A 14,241-nucleotide genomic window follows, 5' to 3' on the forward strand; every position below is an offset into this window, starting at 1 on the left:
AAAAAATTGGTCCTATTTTCAGATAATGTGCATAACAAAGTATGTACCAGGTAGTAATAGCACAAGAATGATAAACTCTGACAGAAAGGCTTCACTGAAAAGTTTAAATCCATGTGAATCTTGAAGATTGAAGATCAGTTGACAGCTGGGCAAGCCCTTGTGCCAAAGCCTACAATCACAGACAAGCGGAGGGCCCAGCAGTTACTCTGGGTCACCTGCTGGGACAGGAGGACGGCAGTAAATACCATCTGTTACACAACTTCTTTTTAATCTCTCCCCAGCTCCAGAACTAGAGCTGGAACCCAGAGCCTAGCACATGCTGTTCAGTGCCCTACACTGAGCTACGCCCCCAACCCATCTTAACATCTGCACATCTCATACCGCCCCTAGGAAGTGTCTTGCTAATGCAGAGACCAAGTGCATGCTTTCCGTGAATGCAGAAGTCTTATCTCCATGTTAGTTAAACCGGGCCCTGTCTCCATGTCCTGATATGTTCAGAGCTGGCTGAGCTATTTCCTTCTCCCTTCAACTGGCTTTAAGCGATACAAATAATGCTAGCTGAGGTACTGATATGTAATCTTTGAGACCAACCATTTCCTGTTCCCTGTAAACAGTTGAGCAGAGTGAGATGGGAGAGCCACACAGCTCCAGGAATGTCAGCTGGGTATGAGCCTCAATTTAAGAGGCTGCGACTTCCCAGGGCACAACAGTTTATCTATCAGAAACTGAAGCAACAGCTCCCTAAAAACATTCAAATGCTACCCTAATCAGGTTATGCAGACTGGTCTTTCTGCATTTCTTTCTCCCTGTATACTGCAGAGGTGCTTGGCCAGCTCAGCTCCTCTTGCTCACGTGATTCCTTCCCATCGTCCTCACTGTCAGTCACCCTCGAGCAGTGGCCACTCCCTTTGTAATAAATTCTGGAGGAGGCCCTGGATCAAGACATCCCTCCATATATCTCACTTGGACGGGACTTAGGACCCCTTGGCTGCCCACAACTTGGAATATGTCTTGGTGCCTTTACTCTCACCGTGGGTTGCATTGGAGGTGGTAGATTGGAATTAGCTTGCTGGGATTCCAATGACGTCTCCATGGGATTACAAAAATAACTTTCTGGATTGTGAGGTGTAAAAGGTATTGTAGTACTCGGATTACAACATACAGTATTCAGATGACTGTATGCTAATATCTCTATTTCCCAAGTGAGGACGATGAGACCACAACATTCAACGCCCTGCCCAAGTTCACAAAGCCAGGAAGGAGTGTAACTGAGCTTTGATTCCCAACCCACAAGCTTTCTTCTGCAAAGGAAGCATCATATGTAAAAAGCAGACTGCAGGAATGCTGTGGAAGGAGAATCTTGTGTCTCCATTGTTTTCAAAGGTTTTTCCTGACATTTTAATCAGTTCAGGGAAAATCTAACAAGTAATGGAAATGTAAAATGGGAGCACTAGCAGTAAAGCTATTTTATTTTTCTTCTAAGCATAACAGGCCTTATTATGGGATTGTACACAGATAAGCACAGGTAAGCAGAAGTGGTTGCTTGAAGTTCTCCCTTAAATCAGAACAGAAGGAGGGGTGGAGGGGAAGCTTGAAGTTAATTAAAAGGAGGAATTTCCTCAAAAGCCCCACTGCGCCAGCCAAAGTGGGAAAAAATCTCAACCTTTTCCGACACGGTCAGGCGTCTCGTTCCGTGAACAGCGCTGAGACGGTGCTTACCGTGGAAACACCCCAGCGCTCGGAGGAGCGCTGTGCATGCAATTAGCTCGTGCACAGACTCCCTGCGAGTGGGAGCTGACGAAGCACACGGCAAGATCGGACTTGCAGTCCTCATCAGCAGTTCTGTTTCCCTGATCTCACCCCAGCAGTCGCCCGTCCGAGGCCTTTGATTTACTGAAAACCTTCCTCCTGCTCTGCAGTCTCCTCAGGGCTGCAGAGGGGGCCACCGACACTCTCCAGGACACCACTACAGGAAAGGAGAGCTGCAAAATCTGTAACTCAGGCCTAGGAAGGGAGGCTCACTCCCAGGGTAAAGGTGGGCAAGAAGGTGGCAAAGAACCGAGGGGCCCTCTCAGAAATTCAGAAACTTTGGAGACCTGCACCCTCAGCGTCTCCTGAATTGGCATCAGGACAAACACCACTCTGCACAGCATTGTTAGGTACTGAATGGAAAAAAACAAAAACGATTTCATATTCAAGAGGAAATGTTGGGTCAAACAAAATGAAACAATTCTGTTTGGTTGGAAGCTAAGTGCTTCTCACGGCCATTAGTGTGCTAACGTGGAACAAGTTATTTTTGTTTTGTTTTGTTTTTTATTTTAATCTTACTTATCTTTCCAGGACTTTCTGATTACTGACAAAACTTGGGACAATAACACCCCAAAAAATAGTCTGAAGACTCCCCCAGGATATGTCGCTAGTCTTCAAGGAAACTACAAAAGCTGACAGTAAGTATTTAAAGTTTATTTAAAAGTAATTTTAACTGGGCCAGGGATATAACTCAATGGTAAAGCACCTGCCTGGTAAGTGCAATGTCCTGAGTTCAATTCCTGCTACCAAAAAAAAAAAAATTAAATTAGCCAAGCATGGTGGTGCACACTTGTAATCCCAGCACTCGGGAGGCTGAGGCAGGAGGATTGTTCCAAGTTTGAGACCAGCCCAGGCTACCAGTTTACCAGTGAACTCAAGTCTAGCCTGAACTGCATAGAGTGACCCTGTCTCAAAAAAATTTTGTCTTTTTCTTTTTTATCAGTACTAGGGATCAAACTCACGACCGCCTGCTTGCAAGGCAGGTGCTTATACCAGCTAAATCCCCAGCCCCTTCAAAAAAAAATTTAATTACTCAATTAAATAACTTTAACCATTTTAAAATAATTTGACCACGCAGGAACATCCAAAGTCATGATCAGAGGACTCATGGGATGGCACAGAAGAGTGTAGGTGTCACAGTTTACACAGCAGGAGCCACAGGATCTCAGCACCACATACCATGGACTGGAAAAAATGCGATCCCACACTTGAGTTTGCTGTGTTAGGAAACACAGATGATCTCAGTCTTCCTGATGGTGCTGTCCCTCACGGATATAAAGTGAGCTGTACAAGGTTGCAGTGTCAGCACCTAAACCCAGCCAGCTGAGGAGCACGTAAAAGGAGTCAGTTAAGGAGTCAGGAAAGTTAGAAATCAGAAGATACCGTCGCTGAAAATGGTCTCACGATGGTGGTTCTGATTGTAGACGGCATCCAGCTAGCTGAGCACCACGCAGCCTCCCTCAGGATCCCTCCCAAGATATAAAATGGAAACTGAAGCCAAACAGACAAGGTTAATACACCCCAGTCTGGAAAGGTCTCCATGGGGAAGAGGATTGAGGAAATGTGAGCCTGAAATAGACCGTACCTTAAAAAAACAGTGAGAGAGAGACAGAGATAGGGAGACAGAGAGAGTGTTTGTGGCTCCTGCTTCTTACCTGGCCCTGACCCAGGCCCGGGAGGAGGCAGCTGGCACAAGTGTGGAGCTGGCCGGCTGTGGGACACTAGGAGGGAGGGGACAGCGGCAAATGAGAGCCCTGTCCCGCCTTGCTCCAGCCAGTGTCACCACGAGAAAGTCAACCCTGGTATTTCCACAGCTGTTGGCTTTGTTTGTGAACCGTTCAACACGCTGTTTCTCATTTTAAATTAAACTTTTAATTTTGAGATACTGAGATTGTAAGCAGCCATTCGGAGAGGTCCCTCGCACCCTCTCCCCAGCGCCCCCTGTGGTAACGTCTTGCACAAGTCCAGTGCAATCTCTCACAACCAAATGTTCACACTGATTCAGCCGAGACATGGAACCACGTATCCTCACCACAAAGAGCCTCTCACATTTTTTAAAAAGGAAAAACCTGGACTTTTATGTGAAATACTTTATTCTGTAAATATTGGCGATTTTAAAAACTATAAATAGCCGTTATAGGATGTCACTTACATCGAGTTCAACACAGGCAAAAACAAATCTGAGGTAGAAGGAAGCCAGTGACCACCACGGAGTGGAGGACCGCAGCCAGAGCGGGGACACACTGCTCCCGGGACTGTGGTTTTGGTGCATGTCACACTGGTGTGCTCACTTTCTGGAAATGCGTCTGACTACACACTGGTGGTGCATGAAAACCTGACTAGAGAAAAAGAAGTCTTTACAGTAATGACTTTACATTTTAATAAGGGTATAACCTGGGTGTGGTGCATACCTGTAATCCCAGCGCTCAGGAGGCTGAGGCAGGAGGATCATTCAGGTTGGAGACCAGCCTGGGCTACAAAGTGAGCTCGGGGCCAGCCTGCATAGCAAAACTCTGCCTCAAAAAGGAAAAAAAAAAAAAGAATATGCAGAGTATATACAAAGGAAGAGAATCCCAAACCAGGAATAGAAGGGATAGTCTTATAAAATATTTTATAGCTCCTTGAAACAGTTAGAATCATTAATACTCATTATTGGCTTCTTTAGAAATGCCAGTCTCATTGACCGAATGCGGTATTTGACATCCAGCACTGAATGTCTGTGAGGGGACAGCTCTGATCAGCAGAGGGGGGTGCTTTGGGGGTAACGGAGGAAGCGTACATTTTGCCTCAAAATCCTTATTTCTTGACAAACCCAAAGAGAGAGAGTTTTACCAAAAGCTTACCACCATTGTGGGTTTTGTTTGCTTAGTTTCTTTAGCATTTTTACATACAGAATTTGTAGGCCTCTGTAACAGTCAAACAGAATTTAACCATTGTAGCTATTAATCAGAAACCCCAAGCCACCAGGTATGGTGGTGTACACCTGTAATCCCAGCACTCTAGGAGGCTGAGGCAGGAGGATGGAAAGTTGGAGCCTAATTTGGACAATTTAGCAAGTCCCTTTAAAAAAAATTAATAATAATAATAGACTGGGGATATCGATTTATCCAAAGGCTCTAGGTTCAATTCTCAGTACCCAAACAAAAAGCATGGACCTCCACACTTGGCTGGACTGAGAGACCTCCAAGGACCCTGTCAGCCCTTTGCATCCTACGAGTCCATCGTTCTGATTCAAAGTGCTCCATAGACTGGAAACCCGCGCCATTCCCAAAGGCCAGGCTCCCTGAGAAAGCTCAGAGACACAGGCCCAGCGTGCTCTGCCTAGGTGCTGAGTGAGCTCAGGCTCCAGCCCCGCTGCCTCCCTCTTTCCCTGATGCCCCCAGGGGAGGAGCAGGTTGAACTGGTCGGCTCCGGTGCTCCGCTTGTCCAAGGAAACAATGGGGTGTGAATCTTCTCCAGTGAGTCAAAGGGAAAGCTGCCCATCACCTGTCCCCCCCTCAGTGGGGAGAGGGAGACCAAGTCAAGAGACCAAGAGGTGCCTATAGCTCCAGCACCCTGGGAAGCTGAAGCAGGGGGATCGCAAATTTGAGCCCACTCTGGGAATCTAGGCTATTTAGTAAGACCCTGTCTCAAAACAATAAAAAAGGCTTGATGTGAAGGCCCTGGGTTCAGTCCCCCCAACAAGGCGGGAGGGTGAAAGGGACGAGTCTTTGCCTCTTTCTTCCCCGGCCCTCCCAGCATCAGTGTCAGCTGAGCTGCACCCTTAGGGACCAAGAGGAAAGGAAAGTTTGTAAAGAAAGGCAAGGAACAACGTGATCGCTAAAGTCGCCATCTTGGGTGCAGCTTTTGTTGTGATGATGCTGACATTAGCTCAAGCTCTTTGAGAACAACTCTTCCTGACTTGCTTTAGAAGCTTGGATTTACTTTAGTTTTTTAGATCCTTTATGATGCTTTTGAGAATACGATAGACTCTTAAAAAGAACAGAGATCAAATTAAAGAAAAAAAGAAAAAAAATAAGTGACCCAAACCAAACCCCCATTAAAAATCATAAAGACAACAACCCTGTAAGGTATATAAACAGTCACTGAGGATCCTTTAAGTTGCTTTGTGTGTAACTACAATACAGTAAACTTCTAAAGGTTACTTTCAGACCTGTCAACTTACTGGATTGGTCGTAGAATTAACAGCTCTTTTGCTTTTCATAGATTTTTTAAAAATTAGATGGGGTCTCACTATGCAATCTTGGCTGGCTTCACAGCAGTCCTCCTGCCTCAGCCTCCCAAATGCTGGAATTAACCACATCTAGCTTCTTTTCACAAATTAAGGCTTTTCGTGATCCTTTCGGGCTCCTTAAACCTTTTCTTTTTCTTTTCTTTTTTTTTTTTTTTTACAAATAATTCCTTATTTGCATTCACTTTCATGTATTCTGTCTGCTGTGTTCATATGATGAGGGCCCACGACCTACACCTCAAAGTGCTGGCCCATACAGAAGCTCCATCCTTTTGCTAAACGAGTCGCTAAACAGCTCCAATCTAGCTCGCATCTCAGCAACTCTAGCAGTATAGAGCTCCCTCTGGTGGAGCCTGAAGGTGCTACATGGAAAAACCTAAAACACTTCCAGGTCTGGCTCGGCTCATTTTTGTACCTAAAGTGCTACCTAGTGCTAATGGGGCAGAAGAGAGAGAATCTGTAACAACTTATAATAGATTCCATTTGAGCATGGGTGACGAGGTGAAATTAAACAGGATTATATAAATTAGATAATTTTCAGGACATGTCTCCTACTTTTCCTTCACTTACTCATTGTAAATTTTAGTTATTGAATAAATGATCAAGGATGGTACAGTGTTGGGATCTGAAACCTAGAATTTGGAGCATCATTCATTCATTCATTTATTTAATAAAGTGTTTTGATTAAACATGAAAACTGAGGCTGAACACTTAAAGGGCACCTGTTATGTACCCAACACTGCTCTGAGAAAACAGGCAGAGACGTCGTGTCTGACTTCATGGAACTCACAACCTGGACCCTGTGCCAAGGTCTTTGAAAAGCACTTGAATGCATGACATCATTTAATTTTCGTGACTTTTACAGATGGGGAGAGTTGCCTGAGGGAGGAAGCTGCAGCAATCTCGCCAGCTACCCAGCTCACATCAGATAGAAAATAAACAGAAAAGCTAGCGTTCAGACAGGGGGCTCATTCTGTACCTCGACTCTGTTCTCGTGATTCACGCAAATGAAAGGCATTTTTAGCTTTTTGCTATTGAAAACTCTAAACATACAAAAATGTGCACAAAAGTATATAATATACTTTTATTTTTTATGAAAAAATAATATCAATGCAATTATCCCCCAACTTCAACGACCGTCATGTCCCAGTCAGCCTTTTTCATTTATGACTTCCTCTAACCACTCAATATTATTTTGAAACAAACTGAAGATATCAGATCATTTTGTTCACAAATCTAATTTTTGACTGAGGGCATGGTGGTGCACGCCTGTAATCCCAGCACTACTAAAGGCTGCCCCAGGAAGATCACAGGGCCATATATAGCTCAGCAGCACAGCACCTGCCTGGCAAGCGCAAGGTCCTGAGTTCGATTCCCAGTACTAAACAAACAAAAAATTCTGCTTCAAGATAAACAACAGAAAAGGGACTTGGGAGGTAGCTCATCTTGAAGGCCCTGGGTTTTAATCTCCAGTAACAAAAACAAAGACCAAATAAATAAATAAATACATAACACACTTTGGCACATTCAAATGTTGGAGCTCATTTGAGCGGACAGAAATTCATGAATTCCAGCTGGAACATGGCTGAGGAGGGAAAGAAGCAGGTTTGTAGCACGTGACTGGAGACAGCCAAGAAATTCAGTGATTGGTCACAGTCTGAGCAATCGCCTTAGTTAGAATGAGAAGTTTAAGGCATATAACTAATGCCCAGCTGGCCATCTATGAGGGGCTCAGGTTTTGTATATGAGAAATTAAAGGGAGTCAGACTTTAACATGGTTAGTAGGAACCCAGAGTATCAAGCCATCTGCCTGAAGCCTCCCATTTCTTATCTTAACACTGTCGTGCCATTATCATATCTAAAAAAATTCACATCTCTTCTATATCAAATATCCAGTATTAAAGTTTCCAGATCAAGTCTTCCCTCTGTATCCAGGAGAGAACGGTTCCAAGACTGCATAGAACAAAATCCAAAGACCCTCAAGTCCTCTGTAAACCATCCCTACATGACCGGTGACACCTTCTCAGTGTAATGCCATGTAAGTAATCCCCGTACTGTATTGTTTAGGAAATAATGACAGGGAGAGCAATCTGTTCATGTGCATTACAGATGCATTTTTTCTAATAATTTTCAATCAGCCAGTGGTTGAATCTGTGCATGCAGAACCCAACCACATGGAAGATGTATTGTGTCAAACGTGATAACATGTTTTCTGTGTACTTATTTGACGTGGGGTCCAAATAAGGTCTAAAATGTATAGCTGGCTAATGTTTCTTAAGTATATCTTTTTTTTTTTTTAAGGTAGTGAAATACAAAACAAGACAGAACAAAGCCATTTGAGACAGTGCGTGAAATTGGTACAGAACTTCACCGCAGGTTACCGGGATAACAGAATTAGGTATCACAGTATATCTCGTTATCTTTTTTTTTTTTTTTTTTTTTGGCTTTTTCGTTTTTATCGGTACCAGGGTTCGAACTCATGACTGCCGGCTTCCAAGGCAGGCGCTTATGCCGCTGAGCTAAATCCCCAGCCCCATATCTCGTTATCTTCACAATAGTTGTTCTTTCAATCACATATAGCAAAATAAAATGAAGTACAGAACATTATAGAACTTATCAAAACAGAATATTGAATAGAGCAGTACCATTCATCAGAATAAAGCAAAACAGTAGTAAAAATATTTGCCTTCAAAAAGATGGTAGAAGGAAATCCCCCTTATTTGTTATGGTCAACCTCCCAAGAGATGCTCAGATCGCTGGTTCCCATTTGCTAAAGGAGGGCAGGGGAAGTGAGATGTTTGCCCGTGCATCAGTAGGCTCACTACTGCTTAGCAGGGAGGCAGGCTGGTTGCTTGGTTCCCAGCATCCTAAGTTCCAACATGGCACAGATCTCAGGAGACCCTGGTGGCTCCCCCTTGGGGCGGCTGCAGCCCCTAAGTACATCTTAACCTACAGGCTCCCTTTCATCTTTGCAATGCACATGTATATACATAGAGTCCACCAAAAAATGTACACACAGGGAAAGAAAACTAGTATGATGTTTTGTAACAGACGTGTTACCTTCGTATGGGGGACCTAGAGAATGCTGCATACCACAGAAAACCCACTACACTGCCGGCCCTTAGAAGAGAAACTAAAAATGCATGTGTAGCAACCTCAGTGACCAAGGTCACCCAAGCAGCAGTTTACCACATTAATAAAAAATGTACAGAAGCCGATGGCCGCCACTGTGAGCAATTTTGTAACTGTAACTTGTACTAATCTCATGTCTCAGTAAATTTAGTATTGAAGTATTTATAAAAGTTTTCCTTTTCCTGAAGTATTATACATTTTTTGATTTACCCTCTCTGTTCTCTGTGTATATATATAGTTTGTTTGTTTGTTTGTTTGTTGAGGCAACTCTTGCTTGCCTGGTCTCACATTGCAATGGTCCTCCCACCTCAGCTTTCCAAGTGCTGGGATTACAGGCCACCGTGAACCACCATATCCTGCACCTTTTCATTTTCTTAACCGAGTCTTCCAAAACACAAAAGTTTTAAATCCCAGTGAGGCACAATTTATTCTCCTTTCCTTCCATGATTATTAGTTTTGTATCTTCTTTAAGATACCTTTGCCTACTCCAAAATCATAGAGATGTTATCTTTTATTTTCTTCAAAAAGTTTCAAAGTTTCAGACGTTACTCATTACAAGTTAATTTTTATACATGGCTTGAGCTAAAGGTTGAAGTTCATGTTTTTTCTGCAGATATCTATCTAGTTTTTCCAGTACCACTTGTTGAAAAGAATAACCTTTCCTCCATGGTATTGCTTTGCACCTTTATTGAAAATCAATTGTAGGGTCTATTTCTGAACCCTGTTAAAATAAATGTCTATTTTTTTTTTTTTTATCTTTTTCCTTTTTATCGGTACCAGGGACCTCACGACTGCCTGCTTGCAAGGCAGGCACTTCTGCTGCTGAGCTAAATCCCCAGCCCTAAATGTCTATTCTTATATTAATTCCATCAGTATGTTCCCCAAAATCTCATAGGTCAAAGTTCAATCAGTGAAAATGAGAATACTATTTTTTATTTTAAAGAGAATAAAACCAAACAAAATAAAACAGAATAAAGCTAATCAAAACAAAACAATGAAAACAATGCAGGACTTCAAAACAAGATAAAGAGGGGCTGGGGATTTAGCTCAGCAGCATAAACACCTGCCTTGCAAGCAGGTGGTCATGAGTTCGATCCCTGGTACTGATAAAAATGAAAAAGACCGGAAAAAAAAAAAAAAAAAAAAGAACTGGTTTGGCTAAGGATTTAGCTCAGTGGCATAAGCACCTGCCTTTCAAGCAGGTGGTTGTGAGTTCGATCCCCGGGACTGATTTAAAAAAAAAAAGGTAACAGGAAACCAGCAATGGCTACCATAATATATCTTGTTATCTTTAAAATAGCTGCCTGACCATCTAACACAGGCATATAAAATTAGCTAAAAACACAAGAACTAATTCGCTTCTTTATTTCAGGTGCTGTCTTTTCAGAAATTTCAGGCATGTGACTTCTAATTTCTATTGAACTTGTTCCGTGTGGCCTAAGCTCTGAGATTGTCTTTTGCTACTCCATCTTGACATTGTCCTGCCTTCACTCCCTCCGCGGCGTCCCAGGGGCTTCCTGAAGTGGCTGCCAGTGCCTCAGTGTAGTGGACTGGACAGAGCACCTGGGTCCCTCCGATCTGGGATTCCTGGAGTGGCAGAGAGTCACCGGGCAGCAGTTCACAGATGCTCCCCCGAGGGTGGCATGGCTTCTTCTCCAGGACACTCTGGGCTCACTGAATCTCTCTGGGTTGCTGGCATGGAGCCTCTGGGCCAGAGCTGAGATAAAAAATAAGAATTCATTTTGACTAAATAAAATACGACATATTAAGATTCACAGAATGCAGCCAAAGTGGTACTTTCTGATAGGTCCAAACACATACATAAAGATTTTCTTCAACTTATGTCCTGATAAGCCCACTGTAAATATAAAGTGTTATTAAGGAAAAGCATGTCTAATACATCAAACCCAAAAGTCATAGCTCAGCCTCGCCTACCTCAGGTGTGCTCAGGACACTCACATTAGCCTACGGATGGCAGGGCCAGCTAGCGCCAAGCCTGTCCCATAGGACAGTGCTCAGTGTCTCCTGTCCACGCACATGCACAGAATGTGAAAATACAAACACAGTACCCAAAACACGCTGGCAACCCAGTGCTGGAGAGCATCCGCACTTCATCACGGGGCTGGTATTGCTTATTACCGGCTCAGGAAAATGTCAAAATTTAAAACCTGAAGTACGGTATATCTAGCATTTTCACATCATTAGAAAGCCCAGAAATTACCAATTAATAACTTTCACATAGAGAAATTCCAGGGCCAGAGAGCCCACCAGCTAAGCCAATTAGTCAGTGAAAGCAATCATCTCAAAATTCTTCTGGAGTTTAAAAAGAGAGGACATTTCCCCCATAACTTTGTGAGGCTAGCATAGCCTTACCACCAAGATTTATTTAACAAGCATATTCAAGAAAGGAAAATTATAGGCCAATCTTGCACGCAAATTGTGTGAAAAAATTAAAAAGAAATATTAAAAACAAAGCTTAATATAAATAATATATTTCACCAACTAACAGAACAAAGTAGAAATATCATTCATTGATATTTCTATCAGTGAAATAAGGACATTTAATGCATTCAGCACTACTTATGATAAAACTCTTAGTAAACCTGGAATAGAATGGAAGGTTGGTTTGTTTGTGACAAAATTTTTCATTTTTGTTTTTGTTTTTGTCTTTTTGGGACAAAGTCTCACCATGTAGCCTAGGCTGACCTTGAACTTACAAACATTCTCCTGCCTCAACCTATAATGCTGGCATTACAGATGTGTGCCACCACACCTGGCCCAGAAACTTTCTTTTTTTTTTTTTTTTTTTGTACCAAGGATCGAACTCATGACTCCACACTTGCAAGGCAGGCGCTTATGCCGCTGAGCTAAATCTTCGGCCCAGAATGAAACTTTCTTAACATGATAAAACATTTCTGCAAAGAAAAGGGGGGAAACAGACTGCAAACATCATATCTAATAATGAAATATGACCAGGACTGAGGCAAGAATTCTGACCTTCGCCGTTCCATGCTGGAGGTCCTGGCATGCGGGGTAAAGCAAGGAGAAAAATCTATAATTTAGAGATAAACTGTGGAGATATTAGAGGTTGGATCAGAGAAGCAGAAGCTTAGGAATGCTATAGAATAATGGATTTATTTTAGAGGTTTGAGCTTACACAGTTGAGCTGTAAAAACAATGTCTATTTGGCAACGTCTTATGCAGCTGGTGCTGGCCACCTGCTCACATGAAGATGGACATGAAGTGGGAAAGAGAAAGTGAACCAGAACTCATACAGATCAGTGGGGATGCTCTCTCCCTCTCTCTCTCTCTGTCTCCCTCTCGCTCACACACACACACACACACACACACACACACACACACACACACGCACGCGCCTTACTCAGTCTCCAAGCCACCAACGACACAGCCACAAGTGACCTGCCCTGGAAGCTCGGTCACCCTGGGCCCAGTGTCTGAAGATGCTGAAGGAAAAGATCCCACCGGAATCAAAGAGCTGAGGGTCCAGCTACTGCCCAGACTGACAAGGGCCGCCAGCACATCTGCAGAACCATAGCGGACCATCAGAAAGGCCATCAGAAAGACTACATCAGTCTTTAGAGTAAGCCTGGCCGCTGCTTTACTTTTGCCTTCCAAATTTGGGGCAATCTCATCTTGCAGCTATTCCTAACCAGAAGTCTCTACGTTCTGTAGACAAAATTTCAGTGTATTTCAATATACTTGTATAGGAAATTGAATAGGAAATTGAAAATTTTAAATATAATTTATAGTATCATTAAGAACATAATATGCCAGCGAGGCGTGGTGGCTCATGCCTATAATCCCAGCACTCGGGAGGCTGAGGCGGGAGGATCGTCGCGAGTTCGAGACCAGCCTGGGCTACAAAGTGAGCTCACGGCCAGCCTGAACTGCAGAGCGAGACCCTGTCTCAAAAAGACAAAAAAAAAAAAAAAAAAAGACATAATATGCCAGGCCAGGAATTTAGCTCCGTGGCATAAATGCATGATGCCTGGCAAGTATGAGGTCATGAGTTCAATACCCAGTACCAATAAAAGCCCCACAATATACCTAGTTCTAGCATAATAATATACCTAGTTCTAATTCTAGCCAAAAAAAAAAAAAAAAAAAAAAAAAACTTCTACACAGAAAGCTGTAAAATGTTTTCGAAAGCAATTCTAAATGCTGTGTTTATAGACTGGAAAACAGTTATTGAATGTGTCAATTTTCCCTAAACTCATTTCCAGATTCAATGTAATATTAACACAGAATTCAAAAAACAAATTTCTTTTTTTTAAATTTTTTGTCTTTTTTTTGAGACAGGGTCTCGATCAAACCAAGAGCCTGTGGGTGCTAGGCACACAATCTACCACCAATCATACCCCCAACCCTCAACAATGTTTTCATTAGTGGGATTTGCCAAATTGATTTTAAATTTAATTGGAAATGCAAAGGAAATGCTAAGGGAAGAGAAAGAAATGAAGGGCAGGAAGGAGAAATGGAGAGGAGAAAGAGGAAGGAATGGCAGGCTCTGGTCACTTGATCCCCAAATTAAAGCAGAGAGAGATGACAGAGCACCCTCTCCCTCTGCAGCACTCACGGAGGACCTCAGCTCCTGCAGCCAGAGGGCAGACCGAACTCAGGCAGAAGTCCTAATTGTTAAAATAGAATTTCAGAAAAGAATAAATAAGTTACCAGCCTGAGTGTCTTACACCGAAGTCAGGGCTATGACAAAGAACCAAGAAACTGAGACCGGTCAAATATGACCGAACCCCTTGACTCCAGGTTCCCTACACCCGGGAGGCCTACAGAATTGGTCTGTCATCCAGGAGCCTCGCATAAGGAAGTGCCTTAGGAGACCCCATTAAGGCTCCTTCACATCTGCCCACACCCCTCTCCCAGCCGTTAGATCAGCCTGCCATCAAATCTCAAGATGACTCAGCTGAGAAAGTTTTGGGCCTGCTGGGGGAAGGGAGCTTACTTAATATGCTAAGCAGTTGCCAGACCTGATGGGCAAGAACGGGATGAGTTTGCTCCTGAGAGGTGCATGGATCTAGCAGAAGACATAAAGC

General features: G+C 43.2%; 1 long non-coding RNA gene across 2 annotated transcripts; it reads left to right on the forward strand.

Annotated features, from left to right (window-relative positions):
• Positions 1–1,641: 1,641 nt before the first annotated feature.
• On the forward strand, positions 1,642–10,889 carry LOC106028251 (uncharacterized). 2 transcript variants are annotated; one of them, XR_001201858.3, is made up of 5 exons: positions 1,642–2,159; positions 2,341–2,447; positions 7,937–8,078; positions 8,342–8,438; positions 10,545–10,889. It is a non-coding gene; the product is annotated as an uncharacterized LOC106028251 (long non-coding RNA). The 2 variants fall into 2 exon arrangements; XR_010049661.1 differs by having other exon boundaries at positions 7,976–8,078.
• The last annotated feature ends 3,352 nt before the right edge of the window (positions 10,890–14,241 follow it).

This window comes from Cavia porcellus, unplaced genomic scaffold (genome assembly GCF_034190915.1).
Source record: "Cavia porcellus strain 051 isolate PalLab524CR breed Dunkin Hartley unplaced genomic scaffold, mCavPor4.1 scaffold_9, whole genome shotgun sequence".
Lineage (NCBI taxonomy): Eukaryota > Metazoa > Chordata > Mammalia > Rodentia > Caviidae > Cavia > Cavia porcellus.